A 23723-nucleotide genomic window follows, 5' to 3' on the forward strand; every position below is an offset into this window, starting at 1 on the left:
GCTTGACTCTGTGGTCACCATGGGAAAGGTACAGCCTATTTTCTTCTTCTTCTTCTTCTTCTTCTTCTTCTTCTTCTTCTTCTTCTTCTTCTTCTTCTTCTTCTTCTTCTTCTTCTTCTTCTTCTTCTTCTCCTTCCTCCTCCTCCTCCTCCTCCTCCTCCTCCTCATCCTTCTTCCTCTTTCTCTTCTTCTTTTTCCCCCTCCTCCCCCCACCCCACCAAGATAGGGGTTCTCTGTGTAACACCTCTGGCTGTCCTGGAACTCATTTTCTAGACCAGGCTGACCTTGTATTTCAAGATCTGCATGTCTCTGCCTCCCAAGTGCCGGGATTAAAGGCGAGTGTGCCATGACCGTCAGGCTTGGAAGTTCTTTGTTTGTTTGTTTGTTTTTGTTTTTTGTAATATGGGCTTACATAGTAAATCTGGAAAAATATTAGATATGGTCTGTCACTCAAAAATCCTGTAGATTGATGAGGGTGGCAAGTGAGAACAGCATACACTACAGGGCCAACGAGTTACAGTAGATACCCATGTGATTGCAATATAAAATTAGTCAAAGTGGGCTTTTCAAAGTCAAAGAAATGATTAATCTCATAAATCAATGTATCTTGAATTAATAAATCCCTACTCAAATTGAAGTCATTTATTGGTTCTAAGAGAGGCTAGTAGAGTGGTGCAGCCTCCCATGTATCAGGCCTTGGATTCGATCTCTGGCACCCCAAAAAGTTTCCATGAAAAGAGACAGCACTTGGGGCAGTGGGTAAACTGTTTGGGACCCCAGGACTTATGTAAAAAGCATGGTGGCATCTGGAACCCCAGACTGGGTACCGGGGAGAAAGAGTGATCGTGGGGGATTGCTTGCCAAGTAGTCTTGTTGAAATTGGAAAGTTCTGGATTCAGTGAGAGATCCTGCCTCAAAAGACACTGTGGAGAGTGTTGGAGAGAGACACCAGACTACTAAGCTCTGTTTCCCATGACAGTAATCAAAATAGCAGGGAGAGGCTCCCAAATGATGCCAAGCACACGGACGGCAAAGCAGAGAAAGAGAGAGGAGACAAAGGGGAAGGAAGGTTCCACTTCACAGAGTGTCAACATTTTGGAAATGTATTTTCAAAACTATGTCATAGGCCCAGCCCAAGGCTTGCTTTAATTGGTACAGACAAAGGGATTAGAGAATCTAAGTCAGGGAGGCTGTCACCCTGGATGTCCGAGAAGACGCTGGGAAAGAATCTTGGGAAATTCCTGTCAGAAAGTCGGCAGGAACCTTCAGTGGGAGGCACCTATGGCCTTTTATTTTCAGAATTCCTCTGTTGAAGGCCACCAGAAAAACTGAGTTCTGTTTCCAGCATTGACAGCTGAAGTAAGACGGATCAGAACGTCAAGGCCAAGAAAATGACTGTAAAATTGGGAGGTTTGCTATGTACTGTAGCAGAATAATTCAGGAAAACACATATAATAACATCTAATCAAATCTACGTCTCCCCTCAAGCTTTTCCATAGCTTTTATGCCCTTCAGTTTCTCCAGTGCTGACTCAAAGAACACATTGTTCCTAGGCTTTATTAGACATCAGCTCTCTTTGTATTTTGAAGCCCAGCCCCAGGTTAATTGTTTTCAGATCTGGGTCTCGGTGGTGATGGGGCTCATATTTCTTTTGAATTTAATGAAGAATTACCAGTTGGAGCCAGTTTAATGAGGTGAGAGAGATGTCAGATTAACTGGGAGGTCCGTGTAGGATAAAAGACAACTCAGAAGAGTTTTATAAGGCAATTAAACATATTCCACATGGGGATAAAAATCCTAAATGCATTCTACCTCATTGCAGGTAGTAAATGCTTAGTTTAGAATATAATGCGGATACGCCCTGCTTTCTAAAATCTGAACATGCAACCGTCCTAGAGTCACGAAGCATAAATCCATTAATAAGAAGGAGCTGCCTTTTATTTATTACCTGTGATTTGGGTTATAAGAGGTTGGGCCTGGGGTCTCACATGTGCTAAGCAGGGCTTAGCCCTTCAGGACTAAGTCGTCATGTGTATACGATTGTGAATCAATTAATCAGCTAACTAGCTAGCTTTCTTTTCTTTTTTCTTTTATTGTTTCAATTTTTATTTACCTTGATGTGTGTGTCTCTCTGTGTGGGTGCCCAGGGAGGGCAGAAGTTGGTGTCAGATCCTCTGGAGCTAGAGTAACAGGCAGTTGTGAGTTCCCTGGTCCTGGGAACCAAACACAGGCCATCTGGAAGAGCCGCATGTACTCTTAGTTCCTGAGCCAGCTCTCCAGCCTCAAATCAATTTGTTTACTTTCAGTGCTGAGAGGGTCCCCGGGCTCGGGTGTATGATAGGCAAGTGCTTTATTATTCAGCCATCCCCTGAGCCCTGCACTGTGTTTAATACACCAGTCTTGACTTGCAGTAATGCCACAGATAATCAGATGTTCGAAATTGTAATTTTTACTTCGAGGTTCTTCCAAGAGATTACACTATGCATCACAACCCTGATTTATTTTATCTACCCCCAAAGTATTATTACACCCAGATGGGATCAAGGCTTTCAAAAGCAGTGAAGGAGTTAGTTAAAAAAAAAAAAATCGCCAAGAGCAAAAGGAGAGGCGAAGTCATACACACCCTAGGAGGATTTTCAACATCCCACCAGGCTTCTTGGCGTTTGAAAAATTTTTTACCTTTTGATGCTGAGAAAAGAAAAGGTGGTAATTTATTCAATGAATTCACATCTCAATCATGTGGGTTTGTAGAAATTATTTCCTCGGGGCTAATGGGCACCCTTATTCGTGGTTTTATGTAAAATACTTTAGGAGGGATATTCATACCCAGAGTGATCCTGGGGCCCAACCTCAGGCCAAATTTTGAGTCTTCTAGCCAGGAGGAGGGTCTTCTGATCTAAGCACTGACTCCCGTATTCTAGCTGACCGTTAGGGAGATGAGCGCCCACAATGTGCTATCAGTAATTAGGGCAGAAATAGAAGTATGCCCACCACCACATGATTGAATATCATGCCACCATGCAATAATGCCAACAGCATACTCCACTGGATGGACACACACACATGCGTGTGCACAGACACATACACACGCGTATTAGTATAGGAAGGTTTCTAGAATATGTCATTAACTAAAAGCAAAGTATATGGTAGTATATATGACATAACTTTGTTAAACTATTCAAAATAACTTTGAACACTCCTGCCTGCACCTCCCAAGTGCTGGGATTGCAGGTGTGTGCCATTGTGTCCTGTTAATGTGGCACTTCTTTCTATCCTTCCTGAAGGCTGGCCTGTCCTCCCAGCAGCTCCAGGGGAATAAGGATGCCAAGGAGGACACTCTGGTTCTGCAGAAAAGGAAACAGAGGCACAGATCATGGAACTAGCCCACACCTGCTTGGGAATTATCCCCCGGTACCATATATAGCCCCAGAGACAGGGCCCCTAACCACAGGGAGAGTCTTCCTCTCAAATGGCGGAATGTTTGGGAAAGCATCCCGTGAAATGACAGATCTGGAAATAACCAGCCTGAACGACTGCTCTGCGCGGGCAGCACCACTGCCCTGGACTCAGCCAGCCAGAGCTCCTGCCTGGGGAGTGGCACTTTCCTTTTGTAAATGATGCTGGGGGTTATACTCAGAGCCTCACAGGTACCCAGCAAGTGCTCAGCTGCCGAGCGTCGCCCCCGTCCTAGGCGCCTGTGTCTTAACAAGTGGCCCAGGCAGTCATAGGATCTATGTTTGGAAGCCCTGTGCTAGTGAGAAATGCGGGTTTTTGGAGATCAAGTCCTTGTAGGTGTGAACGCAACTAAGGTTGGTGTAGTGTGAGCATCAACTGAGCTCTTCCGCCCTCCTGAGACTCAGATGCAAAAGAAAATTGAAGACCTTTCCTTCCTTCTTCCTTCCTTTCTACCTTCCTCCCTCCCTCCCTCCCTTCCTCCCTCCCTCCCTCTCTCCCTCTTTCTTTTCTTTTCTTTTCTTTTCTTTTCTTTTCTTTTCTTTTCTTTCTTTTTTGGCAGAGTATCAATATGAAGCCCAGGTTGGCCTCAAATTCAGGATCCTCCTTCCTCAGCCTTCAGATGGCTGGGATGTGGCTGTGTACCACCTCTACTACGTCAGGTTGCTATGGAGCCTTTTCAGCATATTTAGACCTCCCAGTTTGAGGAAGAGGATCTCTGCACAAACAACCTGGGCAGCTTAGTAAGTTTTTGTTTTGTTTTCAAAGATTTATTCCCCCTTCTTCCCTCCCTTCCCTCCATGTGTGAATGTGTGCATGTGACTGTGTATGTAAACATGTGTGTTTGGGTGCTTGTGGAGGCCAGAAGAGTATGTCAGGCCCAGAAGATAGATTTATAGACAGTTATAAGTTTCCATGTCGGTGTTGGGGGCCAAACTCCAATCCTCTGCAAGAGCAGCAAGTGCTCTTAACCACTGAAAAAAACAATTTTTCTAGTTCTGTAGATTGTTTTTTCTTCTTTCATTTTTTCTTCCCTCCCTCCCTCCCTCCCTCTCTTTCTTTCATTGTTTTTGTTTTGTTTTTTGTTTTTTGAGACAAGGTTTCTCCATAGCTTTGGTGCCTGTCCTGGAACTAGCTCTTGTAGACCAGGCTGGCCTCAAACTCACAGAGATCCGCCTGCCTCTGCCTCCCGAGTGCTGGGATTAAAGGCATGCACCACCACCGCCCGGCCCCTCTCTTTATTGTTTATTCATTTTATTTTGTCTTTCTTGAGACAAAGTCTCATAATGTAACCCTGGCTGCCTTGGAGTTCACGCTGTAGAGCAGGCTGGCCTTGACCTTATAGAGATTGTCCTGCCTCTTGAGCGCTGGGATGAAAGACTGTGTGTCATCATGGGTTCTTATATATAAGTGCATACCACTTCATTAAGATGATTGCCTCATTAAAAAGTAAATGAAACGAAAGCTCTGGAAGTCATCCCTTAACATGGACAAGGAATTCCAAGAAGAATTCCAAGAGAAACAAAGAAGACTTAAAAGTATGGGAAAATGCATCTCTACTTAGAGATTCAGGGTGATGAAACAGAAGGCCACAGAGGAGATCAACATGGATGGTGGAATGCCTCAGACTCCGGAAGGCTGAGCTGGCATAGGGAAGAGAGCTTTGAGCAGCAGCATCTGTAAGGTGGAGGCCGTAACTAGCTGAGACAGAGATGTGTGTCTATGTCTATATCTTTGGAAGCAGCTGGTCAACTGGTGACAAGGTTTGACATCACACAAAGGCTTTCCATCCCAGTAAGTTTCCTGGGTCTGGGCAGGCTGCTGAGCAAAGCCCAGGTGCACAGAAGTAGGTTGAAGAAATGAGTCTGCCCTGTCAAGAGATTTGATATCCCGGCCATCTCTTCTGAGCACAACTGACCTCTACAGCATGCCGCATCTTGATATGTTGACTGTGGGCACTGGGAAGGACGGGGATTTCCTTCTTCTTCTCTCTCTGTCTATTCCATCCACCCCGAAAGGCAAGCATCTACCCACTCATTCACTCACCCACTCACCTCTAGGGTTTTCTGGTAAACGCTCCTTCACTCTTTCCAGTGTTATGGTTTGGGGAAAAATTACCATTCACCACCCTTCCCAGCACATCCCAGGTCAGCTATCTGAAGTGACCCTGGGCCCTGGTCCAGAAATAGCCTGGGCCATTACTCAGGATGACCACTCAAGGGCTTTTCTCCTAAATCCAGCAACTGTGTCTCCTTGCCCTTACTGTAAACTGAAAATGGAGAAGCTGGGATTGAAAGACAGCCATATCTCCAGCAGTAGAGAGAGCCTGCATGGATGTGTGCTGACCAAAGAGAAAGGCAGGAGGTGAGCAACATAGCTCTAGTGGAATCCGGAATCTCTGGTTAGTCACACCAAAGCCCTGGTTAGTCATAGTGCCCAGCTGGCCTATTGCCCTTCCTGTCATCAGACTGCGTGAGTTAATAAACACCCATTCCTCCCCTCCCAGATCAGTTCAAACTTGGCTTTGTGTCCTGCAACCCAAGGACTCCTAACTAATATATACTTGGACCCCCTGGAGTCAGAGAATCATGAGGAGGTACGTGATCACTCTGTGCCTCCCTTCCATCGATATTTGGTCTGAGTAATCTGGAAGGCACATGGAGCCTAGAAGAGAGGTGGTGGAGCAGGGGCATGGGGCTGCCCAATTCTGCAAAGGCAGAGCATGGGCGGGAAGTGGGGGGCAGGAGACTGTTAAAGTCCACAGAAACGGAAAGCGGAAAGAGTTCAGATCAGGCCAGCTCCGATAGCAGTTGGAGTTGATATTAGATCAACTTAATTCCAATAAATAAACCTTGGAGTGGAGTTGTTTACATAAAAACTGAGTGTGTGTGTATGTGTGTGCATGTGTGTGAGGTATATGTGTGTGTGAGTGTGCGTGTATGCGTGTGTATGGTGTAAGTGTGTGAGTGTGCGTGTATGCGTGTATGTGGTATGCGTGTATATTTGTTATATGTGTGTGCATGGTATGTATGCGTGCATGCACCTATATTTAAATGCCCATGTTGGGTGTTCTATTCTCGCTTGCTCCTTGACTCCCCTGAGGCTGAGCCTCTCACTGAACCTGAAGCTGATTCTTTGTATTAGCTCCCTTTTTTCCTATTGCTGTGCTAAAATGCCATGACTAAGGTCACTTATCAAAGAAATCACTTGATTCAACTTATAAAGTTCCAGAGGGCTAGAGTCCATCATGTGAGAGCAAAGGCATGGTAGCAGAAATAGCTCCCATCTCAAAACTATAGGCAGGAATTAGAGAGAGGGTACTGGAAATGGCAAGAGTCAAAGCCCGCCCCCAGTGACACACCTCCTCCACCAAGGCCACACCTCCGAATTCTTCCCAAATAGTTCCGCCAACTGGGGACCAAGTGTGCAAGCATATGAGTCTGTGGGGTCGTTCTCATTCACACCATCGCTCCATTTCAGTCAGGCTGACTGACCAGTGAACCCCTGGGATCTGTATGTCTCTGTTCCCCAAGACTGGGGTTATAGGCACATGCAGCTATGCCCAGCTCCTTTACATGGGTGCTGGGGATTTGAACTCAGGTCCTTGGGTTGTGTAGCAAGTATTCTTGTACAAAGAGTCATCTCCTTAGCCCCCAAGGCTTGTTCTGACAAAACTTTATAAACATAGGTAGATGGCCTATATTTTGATAATTTTCTTTCAAATATCGCCTTACATTATAGTTTTGGATTTTTTTGATGATAAACTCTCTTCTTCGACAATTTCATCCAGCTACCTACTGCACTCTGATTATTCCTCTCCTACCCCTGCCTGCTCCTCTTCTTCCCTACATACTTCTTTCCCATATTCGTGGCTTTTTGTTTCGTTTTGTGTCCCACAGAGTTGAACTAGTGCCTATAGAATCCGTGTGACCCTGAATTTAAAACGCTCTATGGGAGTCTTCTGGACTCACCAGTGGGCATGCAATTGGACAGTGTGCCTCCCCATTTCCCCCAGAATCTATCGGTAGCTGTTCTACTCTGCTTTCATGAAGCTTAGCCTGGTCGCAAGCTCACGTAGTTAAAGGTGACCTTGGACCCCAGTCCTGCCAAGTGTTGGGATTGTAGACATGCGCCATCATGTCCTATGATTCTTATCAACTGAGCTATATCCACCCTTCCCCCAAGACAGAACTGTAAAAACATTTAACTTGTGTGCATGTGTGTAGGTGCATGTGCGTAGGCACATGTGTGTGTGGTACCTGTAGAGGCCAGAGGAAGGCCTCAGATCTCCTTGAGCTGGAACTACAGGTTATTGTGAGTCTTCTGACCTGGGCACTGGGAACTGAACTTGACTCCTCTGCAAGAACAACAAACACTCATGGCTGCTTACTAAACCAGTCAACATGCAGTTTGTTTTGCTTTTGTTTCTCTGGTTTTTTGAGACCGGGTTCCTCTGTGTAACCTTGGCTGTCCTAGAACTCTGTAAACCAGGCTGGCCTCGAACTCACAAAGATCCATCTGCCTCTACCTCCCAGGTGCTGGGATTAAAAGCATACACCACCACCGCCCAAAATATGTTCTTAAATTTTTTTTTTTACGGTCCACTCTTGATCCATGTTGGTGGATCTCCATCCCCACTCTGTTATAAATCACTCTAACATGAAATGGAAAGGATCCAGAGGAACGGAAGTGGCTCCAGCTGTCTGCATCACACGTGCCACCACGCTGATTCGCCTCGCTAGCTCCAACAGAACCGTTAAAGGAGTGTCCCTTCAAAGCCCACTGGTACCTGCAGTTTTCTTATCCAATTCTCAGGTATTTGTACCCATGAAAAGCATTTGCACACATACATACTTTGTGTGTACACACGTGTAATGACTAATTCCATTTGTCAAGTTGACCAGGATAAGAGATACCCAGATAGATGGTAAAACAAAACAAAGCAATCACCGTTTCTGGACATAGCTGAGAGGTTGGCCTCCAGAGAGTTAGTAATGTACCAGAAGATTGGGTAAAGGTCTGCCGAAGGTCTGCCCTCACCTGTGTGGTGAGCATCATCCCATCAACTGAGGGCTGGATGAAGCAGACAGCTGAAGGAAGGGCCAGTGTGCTGATTCAGCTGATTCACCCAGCTCTGGCTGTTCCTGCTTCTTAGATCTTTGGACTCAGGGACTTAGACCTTTGGTGCCCCCAGTTTCTGGACATTAAGTTTGGATTGGACAATGCCACTGACTTTCCTGGGCCTCTAACTTGAAGAGAGTGGGTCTTGGGGTGTCTTAGGCTACCTAATCAAACGTGAGACAGTCCCTCATTATCCATCTCTTCACATTCACCCACATCCATTTTTCTTTTTTCCCCCTTAGGGGACGGGTCTGGACACTGACTAACATGCATGGCTACAGAGATGTGTGCATGCGTGAGTACATTATAAGCCCTTGGCTTTGCAAAATTATCTAAAACGTAGGTGGACTACGGCCAAGCTGAGAGCGGAGTCACCTCTTACAAAAACATTCTCTGCAGGTGTGGGATTTGGCCAGAAACTCAGCTGTGGGATACGCGTCTCACTTTCTAAGTGGCTTCTCTCCCAGCCCACAAGCCATCTCTTCTGATGAGCTATGATTTACTATGTCATCGGCTTTGCCTGTAGAGCTTGCTGAGCCCCATGCTTTGGTACTAAAGTTTTATGACCAAAAATGTGTTTATTATTATTATTATTATTGTCACTTTGCAAACCACCTAGGGGGTTTTCTTTCTTTCTTCCTTTTTATCACCCTACCATTCAAAAGGGCAGGGATCAGGGAAGAGAGAGTGGCTTACTCTGGCAGTCCAAGCATGTCACCATGTGTCACCATGCTGATTCAATAACAGACCAAATCTGTTTCCCCTTTCTTTCTTAGATTGACACTGAGGCCCTGGATCTTTGTTTTTGTGGTGTCCTTGGTTTTGACTTCACATAAGGCAGAGACAGAGCCGCGAGGCATGCCACTGGGCACATGCCCACAGACACTGACTTCCTGAGAGCGCCCTTTAGAACTCTGGATTGGAAACAATTCTCAATACTGGCTCCTCCAAGCAGGGCCTTGACAAGAGCCGCATGCCACCGTCTTTTGTCCTTGGGTCTCTATACTGTCGTCAGAGTCAGGTCCAGATCTTGGGCCAGTGTGTGATGGGCTCTTGCTCTGCCCTGCACCCCATTTGTGCTTCACATCTTTGGTTTGATTCTAGGCTCTGTGGGTTAGGAAGAATATCTGTTTGCATATCACTATGCTTTCAATGTCAGGCACACAGAAATTGCTTTATAGATGTTTGTTCAGTGACAGCATCTGTACACAATTAGAAGTTGTGGCCCCGCCCAAAGGTAGTTAAATGCCAGAAAACCTGGCTTAAGCCAGACACTTGTACCAATTACTGGCTACATCTTGGGCACATTAGTTAGTCAAGCCAAGCCTCAATTTTCCATACCATAAAGCAGGGGTAATGATAGCTGTGTCACAGGGTTATTAGAAGATTCATATTAGACAGTACTCATGACAGCATGTGCGCACCGTGTTATCTTTGCCATTATTCTCTGCCTCTCTCATGAGAAGATTAGATATGCTCACTCAATGCCAAGAAACTTTCAGAGCTACTTCACGGGAAGAGTGTATTGCTCTATCCCTCCCGTGCCAGCCCCACTGGAACAGACACTACAGGCGCCATGGCGAAGTGTCAACTGTGCGTGTCACATGGAGTTCTGTCAGAGACGATGCGTCGTCCCACGTGGGGATGCCTTCTTCATCCTGAGTCCTAGAATGAAGCCATCTAGAACAGGGCTTTAGTCACACCCATGAGCAAGCTGGGCATGGTGAGTCACACCTAGAATTCCAGCACTCGGGAGGCGGAGGCCGTCTTTGGCCACAGAGCAAGTTAGAGGTTAGTCTCAGCTACATGAAAGTCAAAACCAGCATCAGGCCCGAAATAATGAAAGAATGATGAGCAATACCCCCCCCCCCCCCGCCCACACACACAACCTCTGGAGTTACACAGCCTGAAGGGAAAGCGGCCTGTATAGTGCGCAGGCCACAAAACAGGGACAGTTCAGTCCTTCAGGAAGGATGGACGGAACCCGAGGCTTCTCTCACGCTAACTGTTGCTTTGGTAGTGTGACATTCGGTCAACCTAGTTACTGCAGTAAACTCAGGTTGCATTGTGTGGCGTGACAGGGAAGTAGAATTTTCATCTCAAATGTTTTTATTTATTTACTTGCGCGTGTGCACATGCTATGTAAGTGTGTACAGGTCAGAGGGCAGCTTTCAGGAGCTGGTTCTCTCCTCCCGCCACCTGGGGCCCATGAATCAAGCTCAGGTCCTTAGGTTTGGCAGGAGCAGGTGCCCTTACCCACGTGCCAAGTCTCGCTACCCCCATCATTATTTTTACTGGAGGCAAACCAGGGTTTACCAGTAGCACGTAGGGTCCAGGAATTCTTTTCCTGGATTCTTCATTCCAACAGCTACGTTTATGTTGACTGAATCTTTTTGTTTGCGTTTATAGAGCTATCACCAGAGAGCGGTGTGCTCTGCATCCTACCTTTACCACTTTGCCGTGGGACAGCAGCGCACATAAGGCCCAGGGCGATGGCATGCTAGTCAGTCTTCCACCCCCTGCCAGAGCTGGTGGGGGCCATTACCTTTGTGCCACCCCCTGTAGGTGGTGGTGCGCCATGTGCTGTGGCTTCCCCTTCACTGCGCATACACCTGATAGAAGCGGTAGGGAAGGGGTCAGCATTGCCCTTATTAAACAGGTGGAGCAGCAGGGGTTTTGAGAAGCGAAAAAGCTCCCCACAGGCCACAGCTCATCCAGCTAACAGGGACACCTGAACTGGAAGGCGAGGCCCCAGCCTTCGGAACAGTGACCTCCTCCCCACGTTATGGTGCCTCCATATTCATGCGTAGCCACAGTTCCTTCTGCTTATTCTCCTGTGCTGGCAAAGCCCTCAGACCAGGATCTCTGTTTCTCTTACATCAGCAGGCTGCCCAAGGACTGCCCTAGGCTAAGGAGTGAGGAGAAGCAGGGGCACAGTGGAAGCTGGCAGGGGCCTATTTTTCTTCACCAACTTCTACTCAGGGACCATCTTTTTTTTCTTTGCTGGCACGAGAGGCCCTGCAGCAAGCACAGACGCTGCTCAGGAGCATTCATAGGGTAGCCCCCTTGTCCTAAAGCAATCCGACCTTAGCCAGAGGACAGACCTGGCAACAGTGCGCGCCTCATGGGTGGAAGGCTTTTCTTACGGGACTAGAGAGAGTTGGTAGTGTGAGAGCAGGCGGCAGGAAGCCTGGCCTAGAGCGATGAGTAATATTTCTGTAGGCAGGCCTGGCAGAGAACATTTTAGAGGAACAGGATGTTCAGGATAGGGAGATGGCCCATGATGGGGCAGGGACTGTGCAGTGAGTCAGAAGCCTGGAAGCCTGGGTTGAAATCCAAATTTCCAGCAAGTAAGTCCCAATGTAAGATGATCTTTTTTTATCCTTACAAGGTACTCTCTCCGCCTCTCTCTTACACACACACACACACACACACACACACACACACAGGGTTGGTTGGTTTGTTGATACAGGGCATCATGTAGCCCAGGTTAATCTCAATTTACTATGTAGCAGAAGACAACCTCCCGAGTACTGAGATGACAGGTGTGTGCCTGAAGACTTGGCTTCCTCAAAGGGTATATCTTTTTTGTTTGCTTATTTTTATTTTCCGAGACAGGGTTTCTCTGTAGCTTTGGAGCCTGTCCTGGAACTAGCTCTTGTAGACCAGGCTGGCCTCGACTCACAGAGATCCGCCTGCCTCTGCCTCCCGAGTGCTGGGATTAAAGGCGTGCGCCACCACCACCTTTTGCCCTCAAAGGGTATATCTTAATCTAGGGTTTGGGGGGCTGAGTTCCGCACCAGTGTGAGCACCGTAAGACCCTTTCGGACAGCTGTAACAGCAACAGCAGCAGACTCTTCAGTTCGATCTTAGTGCAGAGAAGCTGAGATCTGGGAGACAGTGCAACTCTTTCTTGGCTGAGTGACGCTGAGAGACAGAAACTCCAAGTAGCCCGAGGACCGGAAAATAGCTTCCAGGGATGCATAGGCCGTTAGTCCAGGCAGCAAGGAGATTTTTCCCTTCTTTGTAAAGAAGGGTTAAGAATAAACGTGACTAAGCATAGATGAGGAGACGAAGCTAAAGGCTGAAATGCAAGTGCAGATAAAGAAACAGAGTCATTTACTGCCTGAGCTATTTAAGCATTATCATCTACGGCCCCCAGTGGTCTGGGCCTTTGGGCAAGATCATCACATGAAAATCCCTGTCCTTCTGAAGTTTTGTTTGCTTCTTTGTTTCGAGCTATATAAAGTCCAGGCTAGCCTGAAACTTTCTATATAGCCAGACAGGCTTGGAGCTTACTGCAACCCTCCTGATTTAGCTCTCCAGAGAGCTGGAATTACAGGCCTGCGCCTCCATGTCTGGTCATTGAAACTTCCCTTTTAAGGGAACTCAGAGCATCAGTTCCTGTTTTCTATTTGCCTAGGGCATGATTCTATATGAGGAGTCACTTGGTAACTCAGACGGTATCTGCACACACCCAGACTTCAGTCTTGGAGAGCCTGTGAAAGCCATGACCTGGCATTGCAGAGAACCAGTGTAGGCCTGCATGGCTCCTTCCTTTGCAGACCTTGGGTTGGAGGGAATCTCAAGAATGACTGTTCGCAAGACCAAAAAACTTGGTGTTTCTTGCCCATGGGTGTGTGGACTAAGATGAGCATCTGTTACCTACTGTGGCTGATATTTGGGAATTAAGTGACTGAGAAAGGCACTGGAAGGTGAGAGAGAGGAAGAGGGTGTTCAGGGGGCTTGAAGTCCCTTAGGCAAGACAGTAGCCATAAGTGGGTCTCTGGCCTCGACCACCAGAGGTGGAGCTGTAGAGCCTTGTACTGGCTGCTCCTTTAGTCTGGAACATTCTTGGCCTGGTAGCCTTCCTCCTCTCTAGAGTCAGCTGGAATGTCTCATCTCTACTAAGGCCTTCTCAGGATGTACCTTTCACAAGTACCTTTGTGAACACAAGTGTTGGGTCTCACAGGTTGTCCATCTATCTAGAAATGAACTCAACTTGGACTATAGAAGGATTTCTGGTGGGTAGATAAAAGCCAGAACTCCTCAGGGGACTTGTGAAGCCAGTTTTCCCTCTACCAAAAGGAGCCATTTCCCTCACCTCTGGCAAAAGGGACATAGGGCTTCTTGTGGTACCTGTAAGCATATCAAAGCCCATGCTGGCCTCAATATCACAAAGCCATGCTGGCTCTCAGTATCACAAGTCCCTATTATACATTTCAAAGTCTATGCTCATCCTTCCCTCCCCACAAGTCCTCCTCCTTCTTCTAATCTGCATGGTTTGTCCCCCACCCCCTCTCTTACTGTCTATCCTTTTCTGCTCAGTGTTCTCTTGCTATTTTCTCTATCTCTTGCTGTCCTGCCAGCTCCACGATTCTTTCCAGCACTCCCCGATTCCTAGTCTGGCCACATTCGGTCTGTTTCTCCCTGCTCTGGCTCTTCTAGAGGACTCAGGATATTTCCTCTCTCTTAGTCACAATATTCAGTGGTATGTCAGCAGTTTCTTTCCTGCACTTCCTCACATAGAATACGCATGTGTGCATATCTGTCTGCACACATGCATAGTGTGTTTGTGCATGCGCACAGTGCCCGAGGGAGTGAAGGGAAGAACTACCAGGCTCCAGTCCTTGCATTTTGACAGTCCTACAGTGGCTTTCTGTCACTGTCTCCTCTGAACTACTGATGCCAAGTTCTCAGTACTGGAGCCAATACATAAGCTAGGACACCCCCCAAAAAGTGGGGGGTTGTATGATGCCATTGAAAGAGATCCTGAGATAGACAATCTGATGGCTAGCTAGCCTGTACTATGCCTGACAAGACAGCCTTTCTGGTTACACAGACTACTACTACTGAGTAATGAAGTCAAGGAAGGCTCTTGTTGAGCCCTGACAATCACATGAGACTCCGGAGGGCTCCCTCCCTGATTTCTTTGTGCTGATTGTGGGGCTTGGAGCCAGTTATAAGTGGTACATGCTGGAGTGGGTGCAATGTGGATGTTCTTAGGGTGCAATCAGACCTCCCAACTAGCCAGAAAAGCGGGACTTTTGCCTTGGGAAATTCCTGCCTCCTTCCTGCTGCTGATGTAGCTTGAAGTCCCCAGGGAAAACCCCTGAGAGTGGTGGTTGTTTCAGTTTAGGCTAGAAACAGGAAATGGAGAGAGAGAGCCGCATCAAATGACACAAAGTGACACCTTGTAATACACTGGTCACTGGCCGTTTTCATTTTCTCTTGAACTCCTGGTTTCAGTTTCTACTTACTGCAAGTCGAGAGGTTTTTCCATAACTATCAGACCTCCCACAGCCACTAATCCTACAAGGAACGGAGGCTGCAGGACAAGACAGGTTCCTACTGCTCTGGTAACCTCCAAACAAGCCTGAAGTCAAGACTTCTGAGGGCTGACTGTATTGTCCTCTTTCCCCTGGCAGAAGTGCCCAAGAGGCTCGTTCTAGCCAGGTTTGCAGAATTCCCAGTTTCTTTCTTCTTCAGACCCCAGACTCTCGGTCCTAAAGTCATATCATCCATCAGTCCATCCATCCACCTGTCCATTTATCCGACCATACACCTGTCAGTCCATCCGTCCAAACATCTATCCACCCACCCAACAGATGTTTATTGAGTTCCTTTTTTTTTCTTCACCAAGCATTGTGCTCAGACACAAAACCTCCTGAAGAGAAAGAGCTTACATACTCTAGTCACAAAGTCACCTAGTCGGGGCCCTCTGGGTTTAGATATTCCTAGGCCTATCCAGCCTGTTGAAGCAGGGACCCATTTGGCTTCCATGCCATACCAAGCCTTACACGCTTGGATAAAACTTCAGTAGGTGAGTTCACAGCTTTCTGTTCATGTTACAGCTTTCTTAAACACGCCCTTTCTAGTGGCTTGACGACCCATCTATATATATATATTTTTAATTTTACACTTCTCCCTTCAGTAAAGGGTCCAGTTGCTTTACCCTTGCCTGTGGGTGGCCTTAGTGACTTTCTCATAGCGTTCAGACGAGACAGAAGTGATGTAGTGAGATCGTGGTTGTTCGGTAAAACGGCAGTGCTTCAAGCTTGACTTTCTCCCTGGACGGCTACTCTGGGAACCCAGTTGCTGAGCAACCAACGGCTCCTTGCCATGTGAGGATGCCCTGGGTGGCGTAGGTAGGTGCTGTAACTGACAGCCCCAGCTGAGGTTCCAAGGGATAGCCAGCATCGTGTACTAACCTGACGGTAATAAAGCCCTTGAGGTGTCTGTAGTTCCAGCTACTGTCTGTCCATCTTGGGAGAGACCCGGAGCAAGAACTGCACATAGAACTATGAGTGATGTCAGTAACAGCAACAATGACAAACACATTGAACCCACAGGGGATTGACTCCAGGACCTTCAGAGGACATCAATTCCACTGACGCTCAAGGCCCTCCTGTAAATAGCACGGTGTTTGCATAAAATACACACATCTTCCTGTATACCTTATACAGTACCATCGCTACCCCATGCTATTCTCTAGGGAATGATGAGGAAAACTCATTAGTACATATTCAGTAGAGATGCATTTCCTCCCCAAAATTCCAGTCCATCTCAGGTGGTTGCACCCAAGGCTGTAGAACTTGGGTAGGGAGGGCAGATTGCAACTGTTTGGACTTTAAGTCACCATGTGTGACTGTTCTGCTTCATACCCTAAGATAACAGAGCCACACTCAGTCCCAGTGACTTTGCTGCTTGAGAACAGCCTAGTGGCCTAGCAGTGGTAGGCCTCCTGGAAGTGTGTGGAGATGCAACCCTTGGATTGAGCTGAGTGCAGACCAGCCAGATCCTGCTTTTGAACAAGGGTCCCAAATATTTCTACTTGAAAAGTACTGACTTCTTGGTGATATATACTTTTTTTTTTTTTTTTACTGGTATCTTATTTTCACGTTGTTAAAAAAACAAAAAATCCAGAGCTGGAGGAACGGCCCAGTGGTTGAAGAGTACTGCCTGCTTTTCCATTCCCAGCACCCACATTGCAGTTCAACTTCTGTTCCAGGAGATCTGACTCCCTCTTCTGGCCTCTGAAGGCATGCATAAGGTGCACACACATACATGCAGACAAAGCATCCACACACTAAAATAAAAAACGTAAATAAATAAACTTTTAAAAATAAAATAATCCAAGCATACAAAATAAGCTAATGCATATCAACATTTCAGCCTTACTCCCCACCCCTCAGTTTTGACAGATTAAAAACAGCAAGTGTAGATTCTGTGTTGAACACTCTCTTAATTTCTTTTTCTATTGTTGGACAAAATTCTCTGACAAAAACAATTTAAGGGAGAAGGGCTCGTTCCAGTTCCCAGTTCCAGGGTGCAGTCCACCGTGGTGGGGGAAGCCGAGGTGGTCAGAGTTAGAAGCAGATGGCCACATCACACCTACAGCCAAGTAGCTGAGAGCAATAAAGGCTTGTAGCATTCTGCTAGCTGTCTCCGCTCTTACAGTTCAGCATCCCCTGAGTAGGGAATGGGCCTGCCCACAGTCAACATCACTCTCGCTACAGCTACATTAGTTACTGTAATCCCCCACATCCACGACCCGAGAGGCCCACTTCTCGGGCAATTCTAAATCCTGTACAGCTTGACAATTACCACTAACCCATCACAGACACCACGCTACGTTCTTCTCAAATATACCTCAGCTAACTTTCCCGGTAGCCGGAGGAGAGAAAGACACTCTCATGTCAGGCATCCTTAGGTTATGGATGAGGAACCTGGAGACAGGGAGCTGCATCACTCACAGAAATCCATGCAAGCTCATTAGCAGCAGTGGTGGTGATCTCTGTGAAGGACCTGTCTCCAGGCTGAGGCTGTCCTGCTTCCAGCCATCTTAGCATTGCTTTCCTCCTCCCCACATTGAAAGTCTATCAAGTCTCCCGAGGTCCACGGTGACCCCCGTCCTATTTGCATCGAGAACACCAGGCTGCCCCTCAGGCTCTGGTCACACCTTAGTTCATTTCTGTCCCGCCTCAGGTTGCTCTCTCTGCAGCCTCTCCCTCCTACATGGTCCCTGTCCACACAGTTCTAGGGCCCTTGCCTTGTCTAGCAACCGAACAGGTCACCTCGAACTCCAGAGCCCTTGGAATCCAGTCTCCTCTCCAATATCCAACAGACATCAGACTACGACACAGCCTCATCATCAAGTCTCCTTCAAACCGCACTCTGCTTTGCGGTTGGCTGGCGCGTCCCCGCCTGCCTGAGTTTGCCTCCTCCCTCGGCTGCTCTCTCTCATTGGGCAAATTCATCCTTTAGTTATGTATGAGCCTATCTCTGAATGCAATGAACGTTTAATAGGAACTTAATATCGTCTTTAACTATCTTTATGTTTACAGTTCAGTAGTATTGGTTATATTCATACTGTGGTATAACATTTCACTGCATGGACATATCATATTTCATTACAGCTATCTGCTGATACATAACTGAGGGGTTTCCCCATATTACGACTATTTGGAAGATGCCTGCAATGAACAAGCAAGCTACTCAAATTCCTGTTTTCAATTATCTTTATTATTATTGTTTTGAGAGAGGGTCTCCTGTAGCCTAGCAAGCATTCAAGAAATCCCTGCCACCTGGATATGTGGGTCCCCGCTGGTTAGATCTGAGTTTTCAAGAGAAGATTAAAATATGGGAGTGATTGGCTCCTGGCACAAAGGGAAGCCAAACCAAACCAAGACTCTTGTGTGAGTCAGCTCGGCAAGTCTGTGGTCCGCCCTTGAACTTGCAGGCTGTTACTTATTCGTAGAGGGACAACCTGACCATCCAGAGCCTGGCCTCCAGCTACTGCTTCCGTCCCTTCAGAGGCCTTAGGTCCTACCCTATGAGACTAGCGAAGATGGTCCAAGCTCAGGCCACAGTCCTTCCTCCTGCCTGGAAGGTTCTCCCATGAATGTGCCACGACACCCCACTTTAAATATTCTAAACCCCGTAATGTAGGTGTTGTTTTATGAGATGGCTTGAAATTGATGATCTGAGGGCATCCCACTGGCTAATGCCACGCTTTGGATTTTACTTCATTCTCGAATCCCGAGCCCGCAACTTCCCTTTCCTGCAAGAGCGGAGAGAGTCAGAAAGCACCTGGACTGTGTCTGCCTACCCCAGGTACTTGTAGGTGATGCTCCCAGTACCAGACACACAGCAGACTTACCTTCAGAAGCTTAAGAAATTAATATCATCACAACAAGTAGCATAATATGTAATAAATGCCTCACATTGGCCCAGGCACCAACTAAATTGTGAACTCTGGGAGAGGCCCTCATCATTATTGTTTTTTCAAAAAGTCACCCAAATTCTGCTACATCAAAGGCAAGAAGCCAAAAGCAAAACCATAGAACTCCAGGGCACGGTGCTTCCCGAGAATTCTCCAACTCCCTACAGTGTTAGCTTCACCCTGCAGATGGTGCTGAGTTCTGAAGGTGGCTTGTCTCCTCTCAGACGCTCCCTGAGAGCTGCGGGCCACTCCAGTGGGTCTGGAGGTGGGGCCTTTAAGTTGTGATTGGTTAGGTGTTACAGAGGAATCAAGTCTTTTCTCAATGCAGTGAGCCCTTGCTCTCCAGGGACTGTGTTAATTACAGACACAGGGATGTCATCCAGCGAGAAGGTGCTCATCCAATGTGTCCCTCTGAATTCACCTGCTTTGCCCTTTCACCTTCCACCATGGTATGACAGTTAGTGCTGGTAGCTATGGACTTTCCAGTTTCCAGATCGGAAGATAAATAAATTTCCGTACTTCATAAATTATCCAGTCTGGGGTATTTTGTTGTAGCCACAGAAAATGGACTAAGGAGAGATGGGATCTCAGACAGAAAATGGGCTCATCTGATAGAAAAGAGAAAGGTGAAGGGTGTGGGAGGGGGAATGGGAAGGGAGGGCAATAAGAAGCAAGAAGCCCTGGGGGTGCTGCCTTTTCTATTCAGCTCCCCTTATTCCCTTGTGATCAGCCAGGTCACAGTTCACACCAAATCCTGTCTCTTCAAGAATTCTCTGAGCTGGCACCGGGGAGTAGGCATCCTGAAGCCGAAGGTGAGCATGCTTTTTACCATGAAGCCATGGGCCCACCCGAGGCCCGACAGGCTTGCATTCTGCTCCCCTTTCCTCGGCTCCCTGCAAACTCACACCTGCCATCCATTTTCTCCAAGAAACACAGCGGGAACCAATCAGATCGGATCTGCGGGCGCCCAAACCGGCTCTGGCGGAACCGATGCTACTGCTCTTTGGTGAAGCAGTCCGGATCTTGCCGCAGAGTCTGAACGTGCGTGCATGCTTTGGCGCGCGGCTGATGTGTTCCGCTTGTTTGTTAAGCTAGGGCCTGTGGGGCTGACAGGCACCTGGCTCAGCAGAGAGAACATGAAGTCACCCTAAGCTGTGCGTGAACCTTGGTTGTCCCTGCTCTTCCTGTCGCTTTGAGCAAGTCATTTCATGTGTCTTACTCTGATCTTTGAAATGAGGAACTGTGGTTTTACTTTTTAAAAATCCATACAGGAAAGGAAGTATCTCCCCGAATTTTTTTTGGGGGGGGGTGTTGGCAGTATGGGACAGTGACGCACATGCCAAGAGAACAGCTGCCGTTTTGATTTTCTTTCCTTTTATCTGATCTTGGTAGACAAAAAGTATTAATTATGATCATATTATCTACTGCACTCTTTTCTCTTTCTTTCTTTCTTTGTTTGTTTTTTCTTTTTTTTTTTTTTTAACACAAGAGAGCTGTTCTCGTTGACTAGTAGACTTCTGGAAATTAATGATTTTCATTTAATTTTATTTTGAATGACTTTTATGGCACGTGATAACTATTTTAGGGAATGCACTAAAGTTCAGTCTTGAGTAAGTTTATATGGGCCAAAATATTAAACAATACCACACACGCTAGTATGTACGCAAGGTCAAAATAATTGACTTGAGGTTCTAAAGTCCTGAGTTGTGGAGGTACTGGGTAGGGGTGTGCCAGCATTCTGAGATGGCGCTATTACTTAGCATTTCAGGAAAAGCAAAATTGTCTTGTTCCTTGTGTGATATTAACTTAGGCAGTTCATACAGACTGCGGAATTGTCCTCACCTTGAAGTTGTTCTCAGCCTGACTGAAGGACCCTGGCCTGAAAAGAATTGATAGCCAGTAGGGTTGATAAAATGGTTCAGCAGGTAAAGGCGTCTGCTGTCAAGTCCAAGGACCAGAGTTCAATCCCCAAGACCCAAGCGGGAGAAGGAGGGAGCTGACTCCACAAGCTGCCCCCTGACCTCCACCTCCCAATAAATAAACATAACAAAAACTTCTAAAAATTAGAGCAGGCATCTGGAGCTCATGTTTTCAGGATCCCATGAGACGGTCATGAAAAAGAAAGCTGGAAATATTATCATCACTTTTACATTTGACCAGCCTTTGGTTAAAACTTGGAGGGAAAGGTTGTTGTTCTCCAAGCGACCCGTCTTTGATGCTCATTCTTATTGTCAGTAAGACAAGGAAGTGAGCATTAAAGAATATCATTGCCCTGCAAGAACCAGACCTAAGAAACCCAATCAAGGAGTACAAATTAAAAGCAGAGGAACAGCTACATCTGAACTTCAATGCAGAATACCTTTGAATCGGACTTCTAACGAGCAGATGTTAACATCACCTTGTTTCTCTCTGGTGAGGAAGTGTTGCAGAGACACCTCCCAGCCTACAGGGGGCGCTGTTATCGCCAAACATTTCCTCGAGTCTTTAAAGGGTCAAATAACTGGTATCACTTTGTCTTTTCTGGAAAGAATAACCCCCTGCTTTCCCAGTCTTTCTGCACCCAATTTCATGGCCATCCTTACCCCACTTCTGTGACAAGAAAGCCTTCAGAACAGGTGTGAAATGGGAGGTTGAACGCAGAACTTGTCTCCTGGAATTCTTGATCAACGTTTTGCACTGCTGTGTGGGTAGTGTACTTAGTATGTCCCTAACAACGATAATGTCAGCCTCACAGGGTTGGTGGATGAAAGAAAATCCTACCCTCCCAAGGGGGATTTCCCATCCCCATCAACCTTGAGGGTGCTGAACTGGATTCCTTGCCAGAGTTCTGATATTTTCCCTTGTTGGAACATCCTAGATCCGCGGGTTACATATTGTAATGTACTGTCCTGGTTGTAGCCCAAACCTACAAGTTTCACTTTATAATTTTTTTGTTGTTGTTTGTTTTGAGACAAGGTTTCTCTGTGTAGATCTGGTTGTCCTGGGACTTACTCTTAGACCAGACCCACCTCCAACTCACAGAGATCTGTCAGCCTCTGCCTCCCAGATGCTGGGATTAAAGTTGTGTGCCACCACTGCTCAACTGACATTATAATATTTTTTTCCATCAAGGAAATAATGTGAAGAAAGCCCTGCCGTGCATTGGAGAAATGGCTCAGCAGTTAAGAGCACTGGCTGCTCTTCCAGATGACCTGGGTTCAGTTCCCAGCACCCACACGGCAGCTCACACCTCTCTGTAACTGCAGCTCCAGAGGATCTGACACCCTCACACAGACATACATGCAGGCAAAACACCAATGTACACAAAATAAGATTAAATAAACAAATGGATAAATAAAAAGAAAGCCCCACCACCTACAACATAGGATGGCTCAGACAACAACAACATGGGTCTCCAAACAGCATTGGACTGAATGCTTAGATACACAGGAGCTAAGTAGTTACAGCATCTCTAGCACTTTTGAGAAGGAGAAGATGTCTTTGCATTTCCTCCGCTTTGTATTGGTTGAAATTCTTACCAGCTCCAATCCAGTAATTGGATAGCCTGCAAGGCGCCTTTTATAGGTCCATCTTTCATTACTTTCCAAGCACAAAGACATTCCCCCAAATCCACCTTGAAATCCAAATGGATTGGCATCCTCAATTAATTTAATCTACTTAATGTCCTCCACGGTCACAATCTTCTGTGACACTTCCGTAAGGGCGTCACATGCATTTTTTTTTTTTAATTCTTTCATGCCACAATTTAATTTTTCTGTATTGAGTGTGTGACAGGTCCTGTCCTAGGCCAAAAGAGGAGAAATTACAAATCAATAGGCCGGACTGGGCCTAAAGCCCGCTTTGTGAATTAGCTCATTAAAATCCAGCCACATTCTCTCGTTCGTATGTCGGGTAGAGCTGAGGTAAGCAATTCTGACAAGGACCACTCGGCTCACAAAGCCAAAACAGAGTTTCTATCTGCTAATGTATAGAAAAATTTGTCAGTCCTGTTCTAGGTAAAGTAGATGGATGTGGTGAACAGGAGAGATAAGTAGTGTGTGTCCTTGGGAGTGTCTTGGTAGGGAGCACACTGAACAAAGACTATTCACTTAACCTAAGGGGAATCCCGAGTTTACCCAAGAGATAACCGTCTGAGCCACTGCTGGGACTTGCAAGAAAAATGAAAAACAACCCCCACAAGACAGGTGTGGAAAGAGATGTGCAAAAAGAAGTCAGAAAGAGATTGGATCGGTGAGTGTGGAAACCAGCTGGGACAGGCAGGCTACAAGGGGCCCCCAAATACACGGATCAGAATCACTGTAAACATCCTTTAGATTGAAGGTTAGCAGTTGCCTCTAGGAATCGATGCTCCGTAGAAAGGATCGGGCTTTCCTATCTTTCCTAGGCACACCTGGGTGATTCTGGAACAATCCACAGTGTGTGTGGGGGGGGCGCTATCGGATTCATCTTAGGTTGTAGGGAGGGACTGGAGGCACCTCCAACGTGGTCAAGCCCGAAGTCCATTTAGAGCAAGTGAGAAGCGGAAAGAATTAGGGAGCAGACACGTAGAGGTGGGTGCAGTGAAAAGGCAGTTTATTGTCTATTAATACTGTACAGAGGAACAGAGAGAAGCTACACGTACAGCATCAGATGCCGCTGGCAGTGATTATTATTATTATTATTTTTTCTGAAGTTGGTTTTTGTTGTTTTGTTTTCATCTGGAGGATACAGAACAGTCAAAGTACACTTCGGGTTACAGAGCACAGCAGCTAAGCCCAGCAAATCTATTTCAGAATAAGCACAACAGACTCCCAGCCCCCCACCCACCGACCAACCACGAACGGATGTATATACAGATGCGCCACACGCCCCTCCCCCTCCCCCTGACTGAGCAGGTAAAGCTGAAAATCCCGTCAACAACCTACATTCAACTGAAAAGCTGCAT

At 46.7% G+C, this 23723-nt stretch overlaps 1 protein-coding gene and 1 long non-coding RNA gene across 6 annotated transcripts in view; one reads left to right on the plus strand and one right to left on the minus strand.

The window, feature by feature from the left end:
- Palm2akap2 (PALM2 and AKAP2 fusion) overlaps positions 1-23723 on the minus strand; it is a 459281-nt gene that overhangs the window by 150733 nt on the left and 284825 nt on the right. The gene's annotated exons all lie outside the window — the stretch shown is intronic.
- Positions 5976-9068, plus strand: LOC146891411 (uncharacterized). Its single transcript, XR_014997271.2, has 3 exons — positions 5976-6049; positions 8126-8268; positions 8817-9068. It is a non-coding gene; the product is annotated as an uncharacterized LOC146891411 (long non-coding RNA).

Source organism: Myodes glareolus, chromosome 16, assembly GCF_982192425.1.
Source record: "Myodes glareolus chromosome 16, mMyoGla1.1, whole genome shotgun sequence".
Classification (NCBI taxonomy): Eukaryota; Metazoa; Chordata; class Mammalia; order Rodentia; family Cricetidae; genus Myodes; species Myodes glareolus.